The sequence below is a fragment of the Pongo pygmaeus genome, chromosome X (genome assembly GCF_028885625.2).
Source record: "Pongo pygmaeus isolate AG05252 chromosome X, NHGRI_mPonPyg2-v2.0_pri, whole genome shotgun sequence".
Lineage (NCBI taxonomy): Eukaryota > Metazoa > Chordata > Mammalia > Primates > Hominidae > Pongo > Pongo pygmaeus.
The window spans coordinates 45,125,232-45,136,364 of record NC_072396.2 but is presented as its reverse complement, the minus strand read 5'-3'; the positions used below and the strand labels follow the sequence as shown (position 1 = coordinate 45,136,364).

The window sequence follows — 11,133 nt, the reverse complement described above, 5'->3', positions numbered from 1 at the left end:
ATTTAGGTTGCTTGCAGTTTTTTGAATTACAAATAATGTTGCAATGATATTGTATATATGTTTCCCTGAGCCTACGTATAAGATTTTCTCTAGAATATATTCCCATAAGTAGAATTGCTGGGTCAAAGGTTATATGCATCTTCAATTTTACTAGATATTATTACGTTGCTCTCTAAGTGCCTATATAATTTAACACTTCTATCAGCAGGACGTGACAGTTTCTGTTACCCTACATCCTTGCCAAAATGTGGTATTATCTGAAGTTTTAGCTTTTGTCCATCCAATGGGGGAAAATAATATTTTATTACTGTTTTAATTTGCATTTCTCTGATGAATAGTCATATTGGACATCTTTTTGTTGTTGGCTTTTCAAGCTTCCTTTTTATAAGTTACCAATTCATATTCTGCTGGCTTCTTTTTCCCTCATTGATTTGTAGGAGCTTCTTAAAAATACTCTTTTTAAGTTTTATGTGTTGTAAATAGCATCTCCTAGTCCACAGATTTATTTTTCTCTTTATTTTTTGGTGCATTTTATAGTCCAGAAGTATGTAACTTTAGTATAGTTGAATTTATTGACCTTTTCCTTTAGAGTTTGTGCCTTTTATGTTTTAAGAAGTCCTGACTGAGCAGGAACCCACATCCAGGAACAGAGCCCTTTGCTCCTCCCTCAGAATGAATGGAGACCAGAAATCAGATGTTTATGCCCAAGAAAAGCAGGATTTCGTTCAGCACTTCCCCCAGATCATTAGGGTGCTGACTGAGGATGAGATGGGGCACTCAGAGACAGGAGATGCTATTGCCCGGCTCAAGGAGGTCCTGGAGTACAATGCCATTGGAGGCAAGTATCACCGGGATTTGACGGTGCTAGTAGCATTCTGGGAGCTGGTGGAGCGAAGGAAACAGGATGCTGATAGTCTCCAGCGGGCCCTGACCGTGGGCTGGGGTGTGGAACTGCTGCAAGCTTTCTTCCTGGTGGGAGATGACATCATGGATTCATCCGTCTCCCGCCGGGGACAGATCTGGTGGTATCAGAAGCCAGGCATGGGTTTTGATGCCATCAATGATGCTATGCTTCTGGAAGCATGTATCTACCACCTGCTGAAGCTCTATTCCCCAGAGCAGCCCTATTTTTTCTTTTTTTTTTTTTCTTTCTTTCTTTTTCTTTTTTTTTTTTGAGACAGAGTTTCGCTCTTGTTGCCCAGGCTGGAGTGCAATGGCGCAATCTTGGCTCACCACAACCTCTGCCTCCCAGATTCAAGCGATTCTACCGCCTCAGCCTCCCGAGTAGCTGGGATTACAGGCATATGCCACCACACCCGGCTAATTTTGTATTTTTAGTAGAGGCGGGGTTTCTCCATGTTGGTCAGGCTGGTCTTGAACTCCCAACCTCAGGTGATCCACCCGCCTCAGCCTTCCAAAGTGCTGGGATTACAGGCGTGAGCCACCGCACCCAGCCTGGAGCAGCCCTATTACCTGGACCTAATCGAGCTCTTCCTGCAGAGTTCCTATCAGACCGAGATTGGGCAGACCCTGGACCTCATCACAGCCCCCCAGGGCAATGTGGATCTTGGCAGATTCACTGAAAAGAGGTACAAATCTATTGCCAAGTGCAAGGCAGCTTTCTACTCCTACCTTCCTGTAGCTGCAGCCATGTACGTGGCAGGAATTGATGGCGAGAAGGAGCACGCTAATAGCAAGAAGATCCTGCTGGAGATGGGAGAGTTCTTTCAGATTCAGGATGATTACCTTGACCTCTTTGGGGACCCCAGTGTGACCAGCAAAGTTGGCACTGACATCCAGGACAACAAATGCGGTTGGCTGGTGGTTCAGTGTCTGCAACAGGCCACTCCAGAATAGTACCAGATCCTGAAGGAGAACTACCGGCAGAAGGAGGCCAAGAAGGTGGCCCAGGTGAAGGCACTATATGAGGAGCTGGATCTGCCGGCTGTGTTCTTGCAATATGAGGAAGACAGTTACAGCCACATTATGGGTCTCATTGAACAGTACGCAGCACCCCGACCCCAGCCATCTTTCTGGGGCTGGTGCTCAAAATCTATAAGCAGAAAAAGTAACCTAGAGACTGCAAGGGCGGGGAGAGGAGGCTGTCAATAAATTATTGTGTAACCTTAAAAAAAAAGAAAAGAAATCTTTCCCTGCACCACAGTCATAAATATATTTTTCTAAATTTGGTTCAAAAATTTGTAAAAGTTTGTTTTCTAATTGGAATTTATTTTTATTGATTGTGTCAGTTCTCTATTGCTGCATAAGAAATTAACACAAACTTTACGTCTTACCACAGCACACATTTTTCAGATCACTTTTTCCATAGGTCAGGAGTCTGGCACAACAACATAGCCGAGTTCTCTGTTGAGGAGCTCATAAGATTGAAATCAAGTTGTTGTCTGTCTGCATGCCCATCTGGGACTGGAAGTCCTCTTCCAAACTAACATGGTTGTGGTAGGATTTGGGTCTTTTAGCTGTATGACTAAAGTCCCCATTTCCTTGTCAGCTGTTAGCCAGAGGCTCCTCTTGGCTTCTAGAGGCTATCCTCATTCCCTTCCATGTGGCCTCCTCCATCTTCAAAGCCAGCAATGAAGAACCTGCCTTGTGTTGAATCCCTCTCATGCTTCAAATCTCTGTGAGTCTCTTCTCTAGGAAAAGTCCCAGCTTTTTAAAGGGCTCGCCTAATTTGGTCAAGTTGACCCAGGATAATCACCCTATCTTAAGGCCAGGTGATTAGGGATCTTAATCACATTGGCAAAACTCCTTCACAGCACCACCTAGATTAGTGTTTGACTGAATAATTGGCTGAAAATGTGTGTATACCATGGGCCTAGAATCTTGGACGCCATCTTAGAATTCTGCCTACCACACGGTGGAGGGTAGTGATCCATATTTTTAATGCATGGATCACTATGTTATTTTCATTTTGGAAAATTTAAATCACATACAAAAGTAGAGACAATATTTTCATAGTTTCATAAACTCTCATGTTCCCAGCATCCATCTTCTGTGATTCCACATGGCCAATCTATGTTCCAACTCCCTTCTCACACCCTAGGTAATTTTGCAGCAGATCTAAGACATACTAGTTCATCTGTAAATGCTTCCATATGTATATTCAAAGACAGGACCTCTCTTCTTTCCACCTGGAAGTAGCCAGACTCAAGGTTAAGGGCATAGTCCTCCACTGCCAAGTCTGCCCAAGATTTCTGATACCAACTGTAAGTTGGGGTGGGGCCTGGGGGGGTCTCCCAACACCACCCTCAGTTTTAATAATTTGCTAGAAAGACTCATAGAATTCACCAAAACCCAATATACTAACAGCCATGTTTATTACAGGCAAAGAATGCAAATTATAAGAGACACATGGGGAAGAATCCTGGATTGAGAGGTTTCCAAATATGAAGCTTCTGTGTCATCAGGGATGTGTTAGCCTTCTGGCATAGATATTTGGCAATACCTGCATGGAGTATTGCCAACCCAGGACGCTTGCGTAAGTTTTGGTGTCCAGAGTTTTTACCAGGTTCATTATGTAGGGATGGTTGGTGGAATTATTACCCATGTGGTTGAACTCAAGCTCCAGCCACACTCTACTCCCACAGGGCAGGCTGATATCATGTGGCTCAAAGCCCCAACCTTCTAATTATGTGGTTGGTCTTTCTGGCCTGGCCAGCCTCCAACCTGAGCCATCTGTTAGCTTAAACTATCAGATGGGGTCTGAGGGGTCCACCATGCCTAACCAAGAAGCTCCTATCACTTGGGAAATTTCAAGGGTTTAGAGGTTACCTCCCAGGAACTGAGGACAAAGGCCAAATTCCTTTGCTTTTCTTCTCTCTCTATTCCTTCATTCCTTCAGAATCACAATATCATTATCACACTTAAAAAATTAATTTGAATTTTCATTAAATATCCAATAAATGTTCCATTTTTTTTCCCATTGGCTCATTAATAAAACCAGTTTATATCTTCTAATTAATATCCTAACAAGCTTCGCACATTGTACTTCGTTAATATGAATCTTAAGTTTCTTTTAGTTTATAGGTTTCCTTTCCCTTTTTTTCCCCTTGCAATTTATTTGTGGAAGAAAGTGAGTCATTTGTTCTATAGAGTCTATCACATTCTGAATTTGCATAAATTACATAACTATACAATTCACCCACATACTGTTTACACATAACATATTTGAATTAACTTAGCTAGAGCAGATAGTTCAAACACACCCTGTGGTACAGATATCATAGGCACAATTCTAGAAACCCTTGTGAAGCATTTAGCGAACAACTTGGTGACTTGGAAGCTCTGGAATATCTGTTCTAGTCCCTCTCGATCCATCCTCCAAGCTTTGCTGCATGTTACTGGGAATTAATGTATACTCCAGTGCACGGAGGGTCCAAGGACTTCAAGGCCTATTTCTTTATTTTTTTTGAGACGGAGTCTTGCTCTGCTGCCCAGGCTGGAGACCAGTGGCGCAATTTTGGCTCACCGTAACCTCTGCCTCCCGGGTTCATGCCATTTCTCCTGCCTCAGCCTCCCAGGTAGCTGGGACTACAGGTACATGCCGTCATACCCGGCTAATTTGTTTTGTATTTAGTAGAGACGGAGTTTCACCATATTGGCCAGGCTGGTCTCGAACTCCTGACCTTGTGATCTGCCCGCCTCGGCCTCCCAAAGTACTGGGATTACAGGCATGAGCCACCACACCCGGCCATCAAGGCCTATTTCTACATGACAGACACTTCATAGAGGCCTGTTACTGTGGTGCTGCCTAGGGGATTTTTTAAGAATGAAGCAAACTGGCATGTCTGTCTGTGACTTGGAACCGCTTGTAACGTCTGCCCATAAAGAAATGAAGATTTAACCAATGAGAGCTTTGGAGCTCTGGGGTCCACCTGTATGAACTCTGGAAAAACAAAACTGGAACTCTGGTTGGATTGGAAAGCTGGCTTTCTAGGCCCTGATGACCTTCAAGTCAGGATGTCACAGATTTACAGAATGCAACTGTAAAAAGCCCAACTAAATAAAACTGTCTCTGTCTCAAAAACAGGCATATCTTTTTAAAAAGGTCTTCGAGAAGTGTTTCAAGTGCTGAAATGGATGTGAGCTATCTAATTCTCTTCCACCATAAAGGCATTGGAATTAGGTCTTCCTATAATATGACATACCATGAACAGTATCATTCTATCCAGTGCAGTTAATGGTAATGTTGAAAACTGAGCCCCAAATAAGTGCCTTTAAAAATCCTATCGCAATTGTCTTGCAATTGATGAATCTATAAAAGTCCTTTCTCTAAGAGAGTTTCATTGTCATGTTCAGAGGAGAAATTGGTCCCCCACGATGAGTATGCATTAGGTGTCCCTAATGTATTTTCAAAGAGACAAGGCTAGGTCTCTCAGTTGTGTCTTTCGTCCAGGTTTCTGTCCTGTTAAACACAGTGTGAGGATGGGACAGATATCATGACCATTCCATGAATCCTTTTGTAACCAGAAGGAGCCCTTGGCCTATGGGACTCCATGAGGTACTCTGACCAAATGCCAAGGTATCTAGTGGATTTCAAATATAGGTTTACAAACTGATTTACCACAGTGTTGGAACTCAAAAACACACATGGTCCTATCTCCTGAACCTAGAATTCTGTCCATCCTAAGATCTGTTCCTCCACCAGATGTCCAGTGATTTAGCTATGAAGCCCAAAGGAAGTAAGCAAGTTCCTTTTTTAAATTTAATTTAATTTTTAAATTAATTAATTTATTTATTTGTTTATTTATTTTTGAAACTGAGTCTCGCTCTGTCTCCCAGACTGGAGTGCAGTGACACGATCTTGGCTCACTGCAACCTCTGCCTCCTGGGTTCAAGTGATTCTCCTGCCTCAGCCTCCTGAGTAGCTGGGATTACAGGTGTGCACCACAACACCCGGCCAACTTTTGTGTTTTTAGTAGAGATGGGGTATCACCATGTTGGCTAGGCTGGTCTTGAATTCCTGACCTCAGATAATCCACCCACTTTGGCCTCCCAAAGTGCTGGAATTACAGGTATGAACCATCATGCCCAGCCTTTTTTTTTTTTTTTTTTAAAGATAGCAAGTTTTTGTTCTTTCTTTCTTTTTTTCTTTTCTTTTCTTTCTTTTTTTTTTTTGAGACAGGTTCTAGCTCTGTCACCCAGGCTGGAGTGCAGTGGCATGATCATGGCTCACTGCAGCCTCAACCTCCCAGGCTCAAGTGATTCTCCACGTCCTGAGTAGCTAGGACCACAGGCGTGCACCACTACACCTGGCTAATTTTTGTATTTTTAGTAGAGATGGGGTTTTGCCATGTTGCCTAGGCTGGTCTCGAACTCCTGGGCTCAAGCGATCTGCCCACCCCGACCTCCCAAAGTGCTGGGACTACATGTGTGAGCCACTGCGCTCGGCCAGACAGCAAGATTTCATCATGACAGGCAAATTCTTTTTGGGAAGCACTGGGCTGCTAACCATGGTGGGTTTCAAGGATGAGGTCAGTAACTTTGCTCCTCTCTGGCTGCCATCACTGAACTCTTCATTTGAACCACCATGGTCAGTTTCTGGGAAACAGTTGAGAGACTGTCCGGTGGAGGGAAGCTGTATCCCTGGAAGCAAGTTTCCAGGAGGAAGTGGTGCTCTGGAGGAGGAGCTGCTAGAAGAAATCCTATGTTGGGAGCCAGCAAAGGGAAACGTGTAAGATGGCTCTGAAGAGTTTGGCTGAATGTTGTTAGGCCATATGGTTCAGGGAAGTGGAGGATGAGGCTGGGTTCTTAAGAGAGCTGCTGCTGGGGGCTGAAAATGCCTTCTGAAGCCCTGGAGAAATGGATATTGAGATTCAGAGGAGGAAGATCTGGGGTCTGATAGGTTGTTGCCAAATGGAGCTGAGTGGAAAGTGGGAGTGAAGCTTTTGTGCTGTTGATACCGTTCATAAAAGACTGACTTGGATCCAGGTTCTGGGTCCTCATTAGATGTCTGTGGCAAACTGTGTTGCTGCAATTTAGACTGTTGCTCCTCTGGGAAGCTTTTGCTGAGGGGAGCCCAGCAGGAGAGCTCTTTGTAGCCAGGAAGAACTCCTGGGGTTTTTCTTCTCAGAGGGCTGTGCCAATGCCACTGTCCACTCAGCCAGGAAATTGAAGGGAGTGGTTACGGAGAGCTAGAGGGTGATACCTCAAAGGAATTGGACTTTAGAAAGTTTCATTTTTACTTTCATACATGAAAGACCTGTGACTTTTTCTTTAAGTTCCATCGAATGGCTTGGATATTTATTTCACCCAAATCTCATGTTGAAATTTAATCCCCAAGGTTGGAGGTGGGGCCAGGTGGGAGGTGTTTGGGTCAGGAGGGAGGAGCCCTCATGACGCAACGTTGTCCTCACAATATGAGTTCTCACGAGATCTGGCTGTTTAAAAGTGTGTGGCACCCCACCTCCAACCCCCTTCCACCCCTGCAGTTCCTACCCTGGCTATGTGATGTGCCTCCTCCCCCTTTGTCTTCTGCCATGATTGGAAGATTCTGGAGGCTTCCCCAGAAGCAGATGCTGGCGGTATGCTTCCTGTAAAATCCTGCAGAACCACGAGCCAGTGAAACCTCTTTTCTCAATGAATTACCCAGCCTCAGGTATTTCTTTATAGCAACGCGAGAATGGCCGAACACAACCATCTTAGTCCATTTGGGCTGCTACAACAAAATCCCATAAGTTGGGTGGCTTATAAACAACAGGAATTTATTTCTCAAAGTTCTGGAGGCTGGAAGTCCAGGATCAGGATGCTGGCATGGTCACGTTCTGGGGAGGGTCCTCTTCAGGGTTCCAGATGGCCAACTTCTTGCTGTGTCCTCACATGAGGGAAGGAGCAAGGGAGTTCTCTCTTGGGCTCCTTCCTTTCTCCCTCCCTCCCTGCCTGCCTGCCTGCCTTCCTTCCTTCCTTCCTTCCTCCCTTCCTTTTCTTTTCTTTCTTCTTTATTTTCTCTTTTTTTAGAAGGAGTTTCCCTCTGTCACCCAGGCTGGAGTGCAAGGACATCATCTCGGCTCACTGCAACCTCCACCTCCCAGGTTCAAGCAATTCTCCTGCCTCAGCCTCCTGAGTAGCTGGGAGTACAGGCATGTACCGCCATACCCAGCTAATTTTTTTTTAATTTTAATTTTATTTTTTTAGTAGAGATGGGGTTTCACCATGTTGGCTAGGCTGGTCTTAAACTCCTGACCTTAAGTGATCCACCAGCCTCGGCCTCCCAATGTGCCGGGATGACAGACGTGAGCCACCGCACCCTCCCTCCCTTCCTTCCTTCCTTCCTTCCTTCTTTCCTTCCTTCCTTCCTCTATCTCTCTCTTTCTTTCTTTCCTTCCTTTCTTTTATTTTCTTTCTTTCCTTTCTTTCTTTCAGACAGGGTCTCACTATGTTGCCCAGGGTGGTCTCAAACTTCTGGGCTCAAACCATCTTCCCACTTCAGCCTCCCAAGTAGCTCAGACTACAGGCATGCACTACCACACCTGGCTGGGCCTTATTTACAAGGGCATTAATCCCATTCATGAGGGCTTCACCCTCTTGACTTGATCATCTCCCAAAGACCCCACCTCCTAATACTATCATACTGGGGATTAGGATTTCAACATAGGAATTTTGGGGTGGGGACACAAACATTCGGTCCACAGCAGGTGCTTCCAAGGGTCTAGAAAAGGGGTGTCCAATCTTTTGCCTTCCCTGGGATACTTTGGAAGAAGAAAAATTGTCTTGGGCCACCCATAAAATACATTAACACTAATGATAGCTGATGAGCTAAAAAAAAAAAAAAAAAAAATTGCAAAAAAGTCTCATCATGTTTTTAAAAAGTTTATGAATTTGTTTTGGGCTGTATTCAAAGCCATCCTGGGGTGCATGCGGCCCATGGGCTGCAGATTGGACAAGCTTGGTCTAGGGGTGTGAGTACAGAGTTCCCACTTGCTCTGATAGTCAACAGAGCCAGTTCCTTGGACGCAGCTTTGAACAAGTGGATGAAGTAATAATTAAACTATTTATTTAATGAGTCTTCCAGGTTGAGAAAAGCAGAATTGGCAAGACTCCTGACCAATGCCTTGCATGAGAGCATCCTGTTTGAGGCCCAGTGTGCAGACCTCCCTGATGTTCTGAAGGCCAAACAATGAGGCTGGCAATGTGGGCTGAAGGCATGAGGACCTTTTTAGCAGTCTCAGTCTATGATTTCTTCACCTTGACTTTTGAAGGTGCCATTACTTTCTTCTTGTTCAGTATTGATGTCAAGGACTTATGCTGTGGTCCGCTCTCCTTACACAGAAACCTGGGCTGCACCCAGCTTTGAGGTCAGAGAGTTTGCATTCTGTCACCCAGGCAAGCTTTCTTGCAGTCCTCTCCACACCAGTCTTGTTTCCTTCTAGATCAAGCCCTCCAGGTTCATCTTCACCCCCAGCCAGAGCACCTCCTTGATTTCATCACTCCACTGGAATTTCTTCCAGTCCCTGCTCGTCATTTCTTCTTCTTTACCAGGAACAAACAAACAAACAAAAAACCTGTTCTCTCTATTCCTTGTCCTTCTCTTCTTTCAGCATCTTTGCAATCTTTGCATGTGTCTATGCCTGGCATTCATCCTGGTGCGTGGCCATCTGCTCTGGCATTGCCCTGCCAGTGGCTTCTTCGAGTTTCTCTAGAGGCTCCTTCAGATGCACTCGACAGTTCATAGAGATGAAGGTATTGAGCAAGTTTGACCAGGGTGTCCTTGCTGCAGGGCAGGCATGGAGCGAGATATCTGGCTGGCCATGCACCTCACAGCAAATCTGGCTACTCAGCTTCCATATCTGCATCTCCTTGTCCAATAGGATGCCACCCATATCCTGGGCGAAGGACTTCCCTTTGCTCTCTCTCTCAGCAGCTCTGGCAGCCTGAACCGGCTCCTTAATGACCTTCTTCAGGGGCACTGGCAGGCCTTCCGGGAGGGAAGAGAACTCCGAATTCCTAGGCCAATCCCACCCTAAGGGAATCTCTTTCATCATCTATATCACAGAAGGCTCTTCCTTCTGGAGACTCACTGAGCAGCTGCTTCAAGTCCAAATCTGTCAGAGAGACCATGGCAGTGGCCGCCTGAAGCAAGTTACTGTCAGAAGCAGAGCGGAAGGTTAAGAGCAAGGGGTGGGAGGCGCTCCCAATTCCCACAGTCTTCTGCTCCTTGTCCCCATTTTTCCTGGGCCTATTTCTTTCTGAAATTTCTCAAACCTCTTGATTCCTTAAAGCCCCAAGAACATTCTTTCTTTTTCTCTTTACCAGCACTGAAGTCTGTAAAGTCAGCTTTGGAAAACCTGGGCTTTGTTCATTTCATCTCCTTGTTGAAAGTGTCATCTTTCTTCTTTATCTTCTCACCACCTTTCTTCACCTTCTACTTTTTTGCTGATTTTTCTATATTGAAGTCATCATCAGATTCTGGTGTTTGTCGTAACTGCAGGGTTCTCAACTTATTGTAACATCCTCCATACTTTGTGGTCGGAGAAGCAGGAATAAGCTTATGATATGCCTCAAGTCCAAATCAGTCAGTGAAGAAATCAGATTAATCATAGCCATCGCTCATACTGATCAAGCCCTGTATTCTGCCTTGTTTTGTTTTGTTTTGTTTTTTGAGAAAGGGTCTCGTTCTGTCACCTAGGCTAGGGTGCAGTGGTGCTATCATAGCTCACTGCAGCCTCGAACACCTGAACTCAAGTGATCCTCCTACCTAAGCCTCCCAAGTGGCAGGGGCTACAGGTGCACGTCACTATGCCTGGCTAATTTTTTTTTTTTTTTTTTTTTTTTTCACCATGCCTCACCTCCAGATTGGGGATATATTAGAATTGTATGTACAATATAACTCAAGCTACATTAAAAGCATATGCATATACAGGAAAAAAAATCTCAAAATGTGAATAATGGTTGGCCTGAAGTGGCAGGATGCAGGATTATGGATGAATTTTTAAAAATCTGTTTCTTGATTAGGAATTGAAATAGAAATGTTCACAGGAGCCAGGTTGTTAACACTGAAGGAAGCGGGCAGGGTGGAGCTGGGAGATCCTATGCCATGGGAGTAGCCATTGCTCAGCTCCATCTGCCCCCACATGAGAGTGCAAGCACAGGGTGGCAATATCTTTCCAATTTCCTAAA

General features: G+C 44.8%; 1 pseudogene; it reads left to right on the top strand.

The window, feature by feature from the left end:
* The first annotated feature begins 649 nt into the window (after positions 1 to 649).
* LOC129024888 (farnesyl pyrophosphate synthase-like) lies at positions 650 to 2,072 on the top strand (annotated as a pseudogene).
* Positions 2,073 to 11,133: the final 9,061 nt, after the last annotated feature.